Source organism: Hyperolius riggenbachi, chromosome 3 (genome assembly GCF_040937935.1).
Source record: "Hyperolius riggenbachi isolate aHypRig1 chromosome 3, aHypRig1.pri, whole genome shotgun sequence".
NCBI classification, from domain to species: Eukaryota; Metazoa; Chordata; class Amphibia; order Anura; family Hyperoliidae; genus Hyperolius; species Hyperolius riggenbachi.
The window spans coordinates 318,936,416-318,950,581 of NC_090648.1; the positions used below are offsets into that span (position 1 = coordinate 318,936,416).

The window sequence follows — 14,166 nt, forward strand, 5'->3', positions numbered from 1 at the left end:
ATATTTAATCAATCCAGAGTTTTAGTACACTTAAAAGTTGAACACACTGAGCAGTTAATTTAAAGGACATCTGAGATCAAATAAGAATATGCAGCTTTACTTACCTGGTGCTTCTTCCAGCCCCTAGAAGTCTGTGTGGTCCCTCGCTGCAGCTCTGGTCTTCTGGATCCCATTGCCAGTCCCATAGTGGCAGCCTGGCAGGTCAGTAGCTTCTGCACATGCGTGGATGTGAGAGCTGGCTGCTTGCCATTGTGCTCCAGCTGCCGGGAGCATTCTTCGCATGCACAGTAGCACAATTTTGCCTTGAAAAAGCCCAGGCATATGGTGAAACTTATTATTATATAGAAAAATAGGTGCGCTAGGATAAATAATAGATATTGATTATCACCAACTACAGTTCCTTGCAGATAAAAAATCTTTATTATATAGTAAATTATCTATATCATATCACATTATGAAATAATATTGTATTTGTCAATATCAATGATTGTAACAATCTTCCACACACCCATACACACATAGGAGATCTGGTTCCCTTTAAAAAATAAGTCGACTATATATGAAACCATAAAAAATATATTAAAATCGCAAAGAATTATGCGCACATAAAAAACAATGTTAACATCAGAGGAAAAAAATAGGATTCAAAAAAGTTCCTTATGTATAGCGATCTCTTCTATTTCTTGTGCAATGTCACAGTAAGTTCCGTCCTGTGGAGTGGTTCCTCACTGTATAGACCCCACTGAGTGTGATATTGTAACACTATTCGCCTTATTATGCAGGATGCACAAAACAATTGAGGATTACAATTTGCTCCGTCTGTTTCTAATCAATAAAGATATGCTCACCAGACCTTTTCCGTGTAGTTTTCAGCCTCATCCCGGGTCTGTATTGTCCACTTACACAGATGGATTCTCCGGCCAGCGTCTTCCTATGCGGCAGTGAGCCGGTGTCAGTCACTTGTATACCGCTCGGATGCCGCCTGTGTAGTCCACGCTGATCTCCGGGGAGTACTTCCGGTTTAGTGGTGATGCAGGGGAGACGTCACCAAGCCTGTGCGTCTCACCTCTGCTGCTGATGCCGCTTCCTTGCGCTCCACCTGAGTCTCTAAATGAGATGATACGCAGTATCACTTTGTGGAAATCGGTATGAACCTGTCACTTATCCATACATCAGATCCAATGGATTGACATGTTTCGACTGTCTCAGCAGTCTTCCTCAGAATCATTGGATTGGCAAAACCGGTGGCCATATTTATATTCAAAGGCTGGATCTTTATTCCTGCTGACGATCATTTAAAGGGATAGTGTCCCAATTATTCTTTAATCCACATTATATTCTGACAGTGACATTTGAGCAGAAAAAGGGGGGGTCATATACCTAAATATATGTATTTCTGGCCGGATATACCGGTCCCAGTTGATTATTAGGGAACCAATCACTCCCAAGAGAGCCAGACTCCTATTTACACCCACACCTCCCATCACATCTCATTCCCTGCACTCAGGCAATATTGGGATTATTCATCTCACATCAGGTGCTTACAGGGCTTAAACTATATTGCATATATCACTTTTCCCAATTCTCAAATCTACCCTACAATAATTAGGGACAAGCAATTAGTACCCTTATTTCAAAAATCCATAAATCTCCAATTCTTCATTCAGTCCCCTAGGAGCCATAGTGTTCAGATTAAAAATCCATTTACTCTCATTTCTGGACATTTTGGCCATATAGTCCCCTCCCCTAGGGTCCACACGAATTATTTCCACCCCAAAATAAATAACATCCCAAACACAGCTATTATGAAAGGTTTTAAAATGCCTAGACAATGAATGTCCTTCCCACCCTTTACAAATATTATTTAAATGCTCCCCTATTCTACTAGATAGAGTTCTTTTCGTTCTTCCTATATATTTCTTCCCACATGGACGTATGAGACAGTATATTATCCCCTTAGTGTCGCAGGTAATCAGGTCCATAATTGTATATTTATCTCCCCCTCCTCCCATAACCTTCACAATTTTCCTATACCCTCTCGTCCTCTTACAGTTATTACAGCGTCCACACCTTACAAACCCCCCTTCACCTTTCCCTCTACCTACCCCTTCCTCCTGCTCCTGGCCCCCAGTTGCCATCGCCAACCTCAGGCCTATACTGTTAGATTTTCTATACACAAATGAGGGATTAATTGGTAGGATCGTACTCAGATGCTTATCCTCTCTCAGGATTGGCCAATGCTTTGAGATGATAGTATGAACCCTATTACTTTGCGAGCCATACCTGAGACTTAATTTTAATGAATGATCTCCAGTTTTTTTATTATTATTATTATTAGTGTTATCAGGGTTATAGTTTTTCTTCACTAATAGTTCCTCCCTATTGATAGCCCCTACCTGTTCTTTAGCCCTCTCCACAATGTTATCCTCATATCCCTTCTCCTTAAATTTTCATGAGAGGGTGATTACTTCTTTTTCATATTCACAATTATCTGTGCAATTCCTTTTTAGCCGGGTGAATTGACCTTTCGGTATATTATTAAGCCATGAAGGAAGATGGCAACTGGTGGCCAGAATATACCCATTAACATCAGTTGTCTTATAATAAAGATTTTTTTATCTGCAAGGAACTGTAATTGGTGATAATCAATATCTATTATTTAGCCTAGCGCACCTATTTTTCTATATAATAATTTGTGTCAGTGGAGGTGGGATAAGGGGTGCAACCCATCTTTATAGGTAGCAGCAGGAGGAAGTGAGGTTATACCAGTTCAATTGTAATTGGACTGGTTGGGTAATATGTCCAGAATTGGAATACCCCATCCTGAGGTATTTAAGCAACTAACAGCAGCGCCCTCTAATCTCTATAGTATCTATAGGGTGAAACTTGTAGGTGGGGAGGAGGTGGAACCATGTGGATCCCTGTCCCACATGTGGTGGGTACAGTGTTCTGAACCCATGAAGTTATGTGTGGTTAGCAACACACTGCAGCACACTTAACTTTGGCTGGTCTTGGCTGCATCCTGGGTCTGAGGTGGACAGCTTTATGCATGCTGCGAACACACTACCCGCTCTATGGTGGATTCACCGCCGTGCTGCACACAAGAGGAGTGGAGAGATTGTTCCTTTATTACTTCCACAGCTGTTTGTGGAATACTCAACTTCACATAGCCTCTTTTATTGCTGGATTACGGCTAAGCTGTGCACAGAGACAGGCCAGTGTTTGTATAGTGTGTGGTTGATCTGTGTATGGGACCGGTCCAATTAGCCAGTTATGTTTGGTTGGTCATGGGGTCCTCCCGATTCCTGTTTTTAATGAAGTCACTTCTTTCTTTTGATGTGCGCTGATGCTCGCACTCATGAATAAAATACGTGTTGTAACACAGTTGTGAGCACAGTATACTTTATTTTGTGCTGTTCATTAGGTTTCTTTTCGGTTGCTCCTGCAAGTTGGACCTGCAGTTACTGTGAAGTCATAGGAGCTGTGCCCTGTTTCATATATTTTTTACAATATATTTTGTATTGACTTCTGAAACTTAAAGAGACTCTGAAGCGAGTCTAAATCCACGTTTTTAACTTCTATTTATGTTAAGCACTATAGCTAGTGCTAAAACGCTGCATCCCGCGGCAAAACGAGGGGTCTATACCCCCCAAATCCCCTGTGCTAAGTGCAGGGAGCGCTTCCTGCTTGAGGCAGAGCTTAGGGCTGTAGTTCTGCCTCTTCGCCCGTCAATCCCCGCTGACTGCCCCTCTCCCCCGCCCCTCTCAGTGAAGAAAGATGGAGAGGAGGCGATCCGCGGGCAAATTGACGTGCATGGAGGCAGAGCTACAGCTCAAAGCTCTGCCTCCATGGCAGCAAAATCCACGACCAAGAAAGTCGTGGATTTTGCACAGGGGATTTGGGGAGATATAAACCCCTCATTTTGCCGCGCGGATGCGGCATTTTAGCACTAGCTATAGTGCTTAACATAAATAGTGGTTAAAAACGTGGATTTAGACTTGCTTCAGAGTCTCTTTAAGTAAACAAACATTCCGCAGAGATCCCCTGACAGGACTACAGATGGCACCACCTGTGATACATTTCAGAATGTAAATTGGAGTGAGAGAAAGATTTCACAAGGGGAAAAATAACTTATTAATGAACATAGTAAATAAATAATTAAGCAATTGTATTCATTATTTTTTCACTAATGTGATATAACCAACTTATTTCTAGCAGTATATTATATTAGCATTTGAAAAGCTGCCTTGTTATATTATTTTACAGACTACCTCATGCTTTCACAATAGTGGTGGCACTTAACTTGACAACAGTTCAATGTAGGTAATGAAGGAACTAAACCCACAGCTAAGCTGAATACATGTAGTCACTAGGCAACCACCAGTCCTCAAACTCTGCTGTGCAGGACGGTGAAAGGAATAGGACTGCTTTCTCCAACCAGCAGACACCTCTTCCCTGCTAAGTCTTTAAACTTCAGTACAAGGTAATGCATTTGTTTTATGTAGTGATTTAGGTGTATTAATATACAGTGTTTTGTGCGGAGCAAGTTAAGCATCTATACTTTCTTACGAGAATGTTTCTGTGTACTGTCTAGTATCAGGCTGCAGGTTTGTCTTGTGTACAGTAACGCTGGTTGTCAGCATTGTCTCTGTACTTGGATTCCTCTGTAGGTACTGTCATTTGATAAGCTATAGATCAGTAACAGACAGTGACATAACATCACTTTTATTTTGGTTAGTAGATAATACTGAAGACAGTATATATAGTATGAACAATCCCTTATTAGGTTTAAATCCAGCCAGAACTTTTCTTTGTAGATAACAGCAGGGAAGGGAAGCATAGGAGCATGTCAGGTTTGCTGTCTGTATCCCTCAGGGTAGGAACACACTAGACAAAATCGCATATGCGGTTTCCACTATGTGCTATGGAAACCGCATATGCGATTCTGCTTAGTGTGTTCCTACCCTTATTGAGGAGATTTAGGTTGCATTCAAACTATGGGGTTGATTCACTATCACTAAGCTCCCCTTACTGCATGCTGAGCGTGCCTTATCAGAGTTAACGTGCCTTATCCGAGTTAGCATGCCTTATCAGAGTAGCATAGCAAGCACTACAAACTTATGCCTGCTAATTGGCAATGACGAGAGCTCCACTCGTCCTGCCCTGAGCCCCTGTGGGTCCAATCACTGTAAAGGACATTATCCCCGCACTTTGATTGGCCCAATAGGCTGCCTGTCACTTGACAGGAAACGTGACAGGAATCCTATTGGGCCAATCAAAGTGTGGGGATGATGTCCTTTAAGGTACATACACACGTCTGAATGACCGGCCGTTTGGATGTCAAGTCAGATGTGTGTATGAACTATCGTTCAACTGATAAGACTGGTTTTGACATATCCGCTTGGCGGATTGATCAAAACCAGTCTTATCAGCTGAACGATCGTTTGTACACGCGTCTGACTAGACGTCCAAACGACCGGTCTAAACGACCGGTTGTTTGTAAAAATCAGATGTGTGTACGCACCTTTAAAGTGATTGGACCCGCAGGGGTTCAGGGCAGGACAAGTGGAGCTCTTGTCATTGCCAATTAGCAGGCATAAGTTCGTAGCGCTCACTATGCTACTCTGATAAGGCACCATATGTTAACTCTGATAAGGCATGTTAACTCTGATAAGGAACACTAACTCTGATAAGACATGTAAATTCTGATAAGGCATGCAGTAAGAATAAAGGGGCCCATACACTTACTGATTTTCCCGCCGATACACAGCCGATTCGATCACTGTGATCGAATCGGGTGTGAAATCGTTGCGCAAACGCTGACCGAACAATCGATTTCTGTCCGAAATCAATTGTTCCCGTAGATTTCCGTCGTTCCTGTCCGTGCGGAGGATTTTGCTTGATCGCCGGCGGGTCGGGAGTGCGTCGATAGCGGCGTTTGAATGCCCGACGACTGACGCAATACAGCGGCAATACATTACCTTTTCTGCCGGCACGAGTCCCCCGGTCACCGCTGCTCCATCTCCGCACTGGGCTCCGAGTCCGGCAGGCTTCACTTCTTCCTGTCCCGACAGAAAGTTTAAACAGAGCGCCCTCTACTGTTTATACTTCCCCCGGCAGGAAGTAATGTGAAGCAGTAAAGGCAGCCATACGATCCCTCTCTGATCAGATTCGATCAGAGAAGGATCTATCTGCTGGTCTATCTGATGGCAAATCGACCAGTGTATGGCCACCTTTAGAGGAGCTATAGTGATAGTGAATCACCCCCTATGGCCCATATGCAATTAACTTTTTTACCTGAGTTATCTCCCAGGAGATAATTTTCATCTTCTCTTTAAAATAACTTTTCAGCGAGGACGCATGCGCGGCAACAACAAGATGGCCGCATAGACCCGGAGCTCCGGTCCCACGCAGCTCACTTACCGCCGCCCACAGCTTCCTCTCCGCCTCAATAGCGCGGCACAGACCCGGGATCCCCCTCCGAACACACAGGCAGCCGGATGGCAGCGAAAACGGGCTCCAAAACGGCCCCGCAGACAGGAGCCATGGAACGCTACCTCCGCACCCCAGACAGCCAAGATGGCGCCGGCCACGCTGAACAGCCTGACGCAGCTCTCTCACAGCAGGCCTCACAGGCCCCACAGTTCCCATCCTCGGCTCCCCTGACGGCTGATCTTCTGGAGGCCACTCTAGAGAGACACTACCGCTCCCTCCATGACTCCCTCCAACAGGTAATCCTCACAGCAGTAAATGACCTAAAAAGGGACATGAATAGCCTAGGGGAGCGAACCAGTACAGTAGAGGGGAAAATGGACGCACTTACTATAAAACACAAGGACTTAGAAGAAGATCAGAAACTGATGCAGTCTGACATTAAATTCTTAAGAAACGCACAAGAAGACCAGGAAAATCGAGATAGGAGACAAAACCTGAGAATTAAAGGTATATCTATGTCTGTTAATCCGGACCAGCTAAGCCACTATCTGACTGATCTCTTTAAAACATTAGCACCTGACATTCCAACTGAACTCTGGAGCATGGACCGAGCTCACCGCTCACTAGGAGAGAGACAGACTGCTTCACAAAGGCCTAAAGATGTAATAATCCGCATGCATTACTATGAAGCAAAAGAGGCCCTTCTAAAAGCAGCCCGCAAAGCGTCCCCGCTGTCATTTAAAGGGGATGACCTCTCCATCTTTACAGACTTATCTCTCATCACCCTGGCAAAACGCAGGGCTTTCAAGCCTATCACCCAACTCCTAAGAGATGCGAGAATCGACTACAGGTGGGGCTTCCCTTTCCGCTTAATGGTAAACAGGAATGGATCCTTTTTCACGCTCTCGGACATTGATGATGCCCCCATGTTCTTGAAGCAGATGGGAATCCGCCCACCCCCAAGTAACACTACCACTGAATACTTACGCTCTCTCTCTGATAATTCTCCACCCAGAAAGGTGCGCCATATTTCTCACTCAACAAATGCTCCCACCCGAAGCCTTACCTACCCTGACCCACTGGAAAGAATGGATTCCCAATCATCTTGAAAATCCCATTGATGCATATACGCTACTCGTCAATTGTGAGTAAAGGCCACAGGCCAGAATAGAGGATCCCGGACTAACCTTTCATTCTCCACGCTATTTAACATTACGGGCACCCAGTCTTGAGTCATGTGCCGACCCAATTGTTTCGCCCTCATGCTCCTCAGGAGAGTCGACCCTGAGGCCATCTGGTCCCGGGAGGAACCAGGAACTCTCACTCGACTCTTGATAGTGCAACTACTTTTAGTTGCTGCAATATGTAGCCACGTTACATCCAGTGGCTTATGCTACCTACTTGCACTCCTCCCATATTACGCAAATGTTTATTTGATCTTATGTTCCTTCCTTCTGTTTTATTCTACTGTTTCACGCCAAATGATTAATGTTTGTTTAGATAGTTACAGATTTCACATAGACAATGGTTAAGATACTTACTTTAAATTGCAAGGGCTTAAATCTACCTCAAAAAAGAAACTCTTTGTTGCGGGACCTGCGGAGACTGGCGAGTGATATCGCATTTTTGCAGGAGACACATATATCCTCACAGGACTCCGTGCGTCTCTACAATAAAGCTTACCCGGAAGTGTATCTAGCATCGGGACCCAAAAAAAAGGCGGGGGTAGCAATTGTATATAAAAAAGGCCTCCCGCTACAAATAACCAAAATCATCAAAGATCCAAAAGGTCACTATTTGATCTTGCTGGGCACACTATCGGGTAGACCTATAACATTGGCCAATGTATATGCACCAAATTCCAACCAAATTCCCTTCCTGACAAGCTTTCTCGTTAAACTTTTTAAAGTGACTAATGGGACCCTTATCTTAGGGGGGGATTTTAACCTAGCTTTCTCCTCTGTTAATGACAGATCAATATCCCTAGACGCACCATCATACCCCTCACATGACCGTCTTTCCAGGAAATTCAGGGCCCTGATCCGTAAATATAGCCTCCTAGATTTATGGAGAATTGCGAACCCCACAGACAGGGATTATACCTTTTTCTCACCCCCCCATGCAACACACTCCCGCATAGATTATTTCTTTGCCAAAATGCCTACTCTGCCATCCTTGATCACAGCAGACATTTCCCCCACTGCTTGGTCAGATCACCATGCTGTCCTAATTGAACTTGATTGGCTACACACGCCTCACAAACCTATGCAGTGGAGACTTAACGAATCTCTACTAAGGGACAAAACATTTCACACCAAAATGTCAGAAGAAATCCAGTCCTTCTTTACCACCAATATCCCTTCTGTCTCTTCACTGGGGATGGCCTGGGAAGCACACAAAGCCTTTGTTAGGGGTCACTTTATTGCTGAGGGCTCCAAACGCAAACAGATCTCCTCACGGAAATTGACCGAGCTCACGAAGGCCCTCAAAGAAGCATATATCCTATATAAACAATCTCCATCTCAAGACCTCTTCTCTAATATCCAAAAATTAAAGCTTGATATTAGGTCCCTTCAGACCACACAGCTAGAGAAAAGCTTGAAATGGACCAGGCAGCTGTTTTTTGAACGGGGAAATAAACCCCACACTATACTTGCTCGTAAACTTAATCCCAGGGGATCTTCTCAGGGAGTCCACGCCATGAAAGATACTGAAGGCACCACTCACTATAACCCATCTAAAATAGCACAACTCTTCACCTCATATTACGAACAGCTGTATAATTTACCTGACCCCTCAACGGACCCCACATACACAGACAGAGTTTCCTCTTTTTTAGAAAATCTGAAACTCCCTAAATTGACAGATGAAGAACGCACAACATTAAACGCTCCAATTTCTAGCAAAGAAATTCTAGAAACACTCAAATCTCTTCCTTCCTCTAAGTCACCAGGCCCGGACGGCCTTCCCTATTCTTATTATAAGAACTTCCAAATGGTCTTGGTTCCTTATCTGACATCTCTAGCAAATAAAATCATGACAGGTGAATTTCCCCCTTCCACTTTCCTAAACTCCCTATTAACAGTAATTCCCAAGGAAGGAAAGGACCCACAGCTTCCACAGAGCTATAGGCCTATTTCACTTCTAAACTCAGACCTTAAAATTATCACCAAAACACTAGCCTGTCGACTAAACGCCATACTACCAAGGTTAATAAATAATGACCAAGTGGGATTCATCTTAAATAGACAAGCAGGGGACAACACCCGACGAGCCATAGATCTTATCTCCATTATGACCCGCTCAGGTAGGCCTTCTCTGCTTCTTAGCCTAGATGCAGAGAAGGCATTTGACCGTCTCTCATGGCCGTTTCTCTTCCATGTCCTCCAATATCAAGGATTTGATGGACCCTTCCTGAATATTATTCATTTTCTATACTCCTCTCCTTCAGCTAACATAAAACTCCCCATGGCCCCACATACTCCCTTCCAGATTCGTAATGGCACAAGACAGGGCTGCCCCCTCTCCCCTCTGCTTTTTGCCCTCAGCATTGAACCTCTAGCCAGCGCCATACGACTAAATACGAACATTTCAGGTGTCCAGATAGATAAACATGAATTCAAGATCTCTCTATTCGCGGATGATATCCTGCTCACCATCACAAACCCCCTTATTTCTTTGCCAAACCTACATGACACCATTTCCGCCTATGAATCACTCTCAAGCTTCCGCTTAAATCAGGATAAAACAGAGGCATTACCCATTAAAATCACACCCGATCTACTAAACATACTAAAACAAAATTATCAGTACAAATGGCAAACCCAATCCCTAAAATATCTAGGCATACATCTCACGCCCACATACTCTACCCTATATAAACACAACTACCCCTCTCTCATCCAACAAATACTTAAAGACCTGCACAAGTGGACCGCCTATAAGATCTCCTGGATAGGAAGGATCTATACTTTAAAAATGAACATACTCCCTAGACTTTTATACCTTTTTGAAACCCTGCCAGTCTTGGTCCCATCCTCTCAGTTGTCAATGTTACAAGCAGCCTTTGCTAAGTTTGTCTGGAATCATAAACGACCAAGAATACGAGCCTCAACCCTTTTATCTCCTAGAGAGCAAGGGGGCTTGGGACTACCCCACCTTAGATTCTATTACCAAGCTGCACACCTCCGTCAACTGCGTGAATGGACCAACCTTAAAGTTTATACCAAATGGGGCCTTATTGAGGCACTCACTTTACTCCCAATATCCCTGGCGGCCCTGATTTGGCCCAACCAACCACCCAAAATATCCCTATCTCAACTACTCCCCACTATAAAATTCACAGTACAAGTCTGGAGATCTACAGCTACATCAGCTAACCTGAGAACTTCTCCCTCCCCACTAACACCTATACTGGGCAACCCTGCCTTCCCCCCTGGATTGTCTAGAGACTTCATGTCCAGATGGTATAATCTCAACTTCTTTAACCTGCTTAACTGGAAAGACCCTCTCACTGGCCTTCTACATACTAGGGCCTCCCTAAAAGATAAACTACCATTCTCATCCCAAAACATACTAGAGTACACCCAAACAAAGCATTTTCTCCTCTCCCTACTGCGACACTCTCCCTCCGCCTCTATCCCCCCCCTAACACCATTTGAACATATATGTGACTCTAAGGGTTACCAAAAAGGTCTGATTTCCCAGATTTATACTCTGTTACACACCAAATCAGGGCTAGCCACTCCTGCCCACACATATATGTCCAAATGGGAATCCGCTCTATCTCAAACTATACAATTGGAGGACTGGGAGGAGATATGGGAAAACGCCAAGCACTCTTCTATGTGCATACAGATAAGAGAAAATATTTACAAAATTATGTTCCGGTGGTACCTTACACCAACTAAGCTATCAAAAATTTATCCAGAAGCCTCTCAGTTCTGCTGGAGAGGTTGCAATGAAAAGGGTAGCCTGGAACATATCTTTTGGTTTTGCCCAAAGATCTCCCCACTATGGTCTAAAGTGCAACACCTCATCCAATCAAAAACTGGGATATTAATCCCTCTTGACCCCATATATATGGTCCTTGGTAAACCCCCCCCAGACACCCCCAAACACACAGTACGCTTAATCACCCACATTTTAACAGCTACTCGTCTATCAATTGTTTCATCCTGGAAAAACATTGCTCCCCCGACTTTGGCAGAGGTCAAACATAAAATTGAATGGACCAAAGAGATGGAAAAAATGACAGCATCACTAAGAGACAATGAACCAATCTTCCATAAAGTCTGGAGCCCCTGGTCCCTATCCTCTCCTGACCTACGGCCCCCCTGAATTATACTCATTATTCCGGTTCATAGGATCTTCCCACAAAACATGAACCGGCCAGGAATTTCCTATCACTAAAGAGTCAAATACTCAAATATGTATCTTTAAGTCCTTGCATACATAAATACAACCTACATCCGCAGTCCCAATGGAAGGCCACTAGTATTCCTCTCCCACTTCCCACTCATAGGCCTTCCCCACAGTAGCCATTAATCTTTGGTGTGACCCCACATATTGTTATTGTTATTCCCCCCAGTTTCAGTGTTGTCTAGACTAACAGAGTCAGTGTATATTTTTTACCTATGTCAGCTATTTTGTTTTATATAATTTCCGCTACCTTTCTGAATTGGATGTACAAGATGACTAAGAATATATTTTATTATTAGCAATGAGTGGAAATAGTCTCTTCATAGCCCCAAAACGTCAGATTTCTATCCAAGCTGGACCAAAGCCTGAGAGATGAGCTGACCTTGGACATTCCTACAGTACATGAACCTGTCCTGACAGGCGCTGTTAACCCCTGACATGATTAATATGTACGCTCAACACTGAGTATTTTCTTTGTATTTTCTTTGATTTTCCTTTCTTTCTGTTATGAAAATTTTCTTAATAAATATTAGTAAAACAAAAAAAAAAAATAACTTTTCAGCATTTAACAATTGAAAACATACCCAAAAGTTGGTGAAAAGGGGCCATTAAAATTGTTCTGAGCATTTTATGACAAGTTGTGAAAATATCACCTAGGAGAGAGCTCAAGAGAAAAAATGAATTGCATATGGGCCGATATCTGTTTCATTGCAGAATAATTTTGTATGCTAACTCACTGCCCATACAAATCTATGGGGCTATTCACATCTCTGCGTTGTGACGAATCACGTTATTCCAACTCACTGCATGCAGGCTTTGAATTAACGTGTATGTTATAAATTGCGAAGTGTCCATTGCAGTTCACATACATTATACATTATAACGGGTGCGTTATACAACGTGTGCACTGTGAATCCAGCCCAAGGCTCCTTTCATACTACAAGAGTAAGTTACAATGTGACTATTCTTCAATCACTCCTCAATGTTTCAGAAAAGTTACACCGTAAGGGCCGGTTTCACTACAAAGTGATGCAAATGCGGCTACCTAGCCGCATCGCATCACTTCCGCCGCTGGCGGATGCGGCCGTGCGAATGCAGTGGAAACTCTTCCATTGCCGTGCATGTGTTTCAGCACACCTGCGGTGCAACATAGCCGCATCGCACGGCTCCTAGTGGAAACGGGGCCCTAAGGGTGGGATGTGGCCATGTGGTGAGGCATACAGTACCACTGCATTATCCTGATGAAATCCGTTGCATTGCACTGATAGGCCAATAGGACTATCATTGTATTTGAGTTGTGATGATTTTGTCTGTTGCGACACAATGGACAAAGTGTAAAAGGACCCTGGGGACGGTTTCACACTGCGGATTGGCAGTCGTGCTGCGGTCTGGGGACCACACCGCACCATCAAAAACAAGACTTCTGGGTTTACCACGTTTGTAAGCAGCAATCCCAATCTGGCATCCGGCCAAGCAGGAAATGACGCTCACTTCCTGTGGCTGAAGCGATCATGTGCACGGAAGTGAATTACTAAAATACTCTTCCGTGCATGCGTGACGCATAGAACTTGCAGCAGGCCTTTAAAAATATGCGTCGCCATGATCTTATATGACTTCCAGTATGCAGGAACCGCGCAGTAATGTAGCTATGCACTCGCATTGCACCACAGCAATGTGAACTACCTCATAGACTTACATTGCCCCTGTGGTAGGTTGTGGTAAAATGCCACACCGCACCAGTGTGAAAGGGCCCTAAACCTTACTTACTGTAAACCTTCCTTACTTACTCAGTAATCCTGGCACTGTCACCTGGTAAAGAGATGAGCAACCCCAGGGCCGTGCGGCTGCAAGGGGCTGGAGTAAGACTCAGGTAAGTATATCAGAGGGCAGCATTTTCTGCCTGATGACTCCTTTAAGCATTGCTGAACTAGGAGAGAGTAAGGGCCCGTTTTCACTAGGAGCAGTGCGATGTGGCTACATAGCAGCATCGCACCGCAGGTGTCCTGAAACACATGCACGCCAGTGGAAGAGTTTCCACTGCGTGCATGTTGTGCGGGAGATGTGGAAGTGATGCAGCCGGCGGCGGAAGTGATGCGATGCTGCTACGTAGCCGCATTTGCATCATTTACAAGTGGAAACCCACCCTTAGGCCTGGAACCCACCAGGAGCGCTTTTCTGAGCGCTTTGTAATTTGAAAAGCTCTTGCTAATGTAATGCCATAGGTGTGAGTCCATTTGAGCGATGTGATTTTATAAAAATCCCCCATAGCATTACATTAGCAAGAGCCTTTTCAAATCACTAGCGCTTGGA

At 44.2% G+C, this 14,166-nt stretch overlaps 1 protein-coding gene across 1 annotated transcript in view; it reads left to right on the forward strand.

The window, feature by feature from the left end:
- The first annotated feature begins 4,384 nt into the window (after positions 1-4,384).
- The window catches only part of LOC137563817 (uncharacterized protein C3orf20-like), a 96,876-nt gene continuing 87,094 nt past the window's right edge, over positions 4,385-14,166 (forward strand). The window contains exon 1 of the mRNA XM_068276789.1: positions 4,385-4,483. The gene's annotated coding sequence lies outside the window, so the exon portion shown is untranslated. The remainder of the gene's footprint in view (positions 4,484-14,166) is intronic.